We start from the raw sequence: 1,181 nt of genomic DNA, 5'->3' as shown, positions 1-1,181 counted from the left end.
AAGCGGTGTTGAGAACCACTGAAAAAAAACACTAATATGGGCCAAGCATGTGGAGAGATATAAATATTTTATATCTCACTTCGAGCACAGTGTTACCATTTATTTTTAACAAGTCATCCCCCAGGCATGTAACTTAACCCTTGGTTGTGGGATCTCCTAGTTGTGGCTGATTGGTACTCTAGTAACCAGGCACAATAAAGCTATAGCAGGACTTGTCTACGGTAGTCAGGATGCAGTGCCAGGATGGCCAAGTGGTCTAAGGCGCCAGACTCAAGGTAATTTCCTTCCCCGGAATGGGTGTTATGGTCTCCGTATGGAGGCGTGGGTTCAAATCCCACTTCTGACACACAGGGTTCTTTTGAGAAGCAACGTGGCTCAGTGGAAAGAGCACGGGCTTGGGAGTCAGAGGTCATGGGTTCAAATCCCAGCTCTGCCGCTTGTCAGCTGTGTGACTTTGGGCAAGTCACTTAACTTCTCTGTGCCTCAGTTACCTCATCTGTAAAATGGGGATCAAGACTGTGAGCCCCACATGGGACAACCTGATCACCTTGTATCCTCCCCAGTGCTTAGAACAGTGCTTTGCACATAGTGCTTAACAAATACCAAAATCATTATTAATATTATTATTATTATTAGTCTTAGGAAGCAGCATGGCGTAGTGGATAGAGCAACGGTCAGAAGGTCACAGGTTCTAATCCCGCCTCCAGCACTTGCCTGCTGTGTGACCTTGGGCAAGTCACTTCACTACTCTGGGCCTCAGTTATCTCATCTGTAAAATGGGGACTGAGCCCCATGTGAGACAGGGACTGTGGCAACCTGATTTGCTTATAGCCACCCCAGTGCTTAGTAGAGTGCCTGGCACATAGTAGGCACTTAACGAATGCCACTATTATTATTAGTCTTTCATACTTCTTACCTTGCCTTTGTAGATTTCATGACCAACACTGTTAAACATTGAGAACCATCTTGGCCTAGTGGATACAGCACAGGCCTGGGGGTCAGAAGGACCTGAGTTCTAATCCCACCTCTGCCACTTGTCTGCTGTGTGACCTTGGGCAAGTCACTTCTCTTCTCTAGGCCTCAGTTACCTCATCTGTAAAATGGGAACTAAGACTGGGAGCCCCATGGGGAACATGGACTGTGTCCAACTTAATTAGCTTGTATCTACCCCAGTGCTTAGT

General features: G+C 46.8%; 1 non-coding gene across 1 annotated transcript; it reads left to right on the top strand.

The window, feature by feature from the left end:
* Positions 1–237: 237 nt before the first annotated feature.
* Positions 238–346, top strand: TRNAL-CAA. Its single transcript has 2 exons — positions 238–275; positions 301–346. It is a non-coding gene; the product is annotated as a tRNA-Leu (tRNA).
* The last annotated feature ends 835 nt before the right edge of the window (positions 347–1,181 follow it).

Source organism: Tachyglossus aculeatus, chromosome X4 (assembly GCF_015852505.1).
Source record: "Tachyglossus aculeatus isolate mTacAcu1 chromosome X4, mTacAcu1.pri, whole genome shotgun sequence".
Taxonomy (NCBI): domain Eukaryota; kingdom Metazoa; phylum Chordata; class Mammalia; order Monotremata; family Tachyglossidae; genus Tachyglossus; species Tachyglossus aculeatus.
This window is presented reverse-complemented; position numbering and strand designations above follow the sequence as displayed.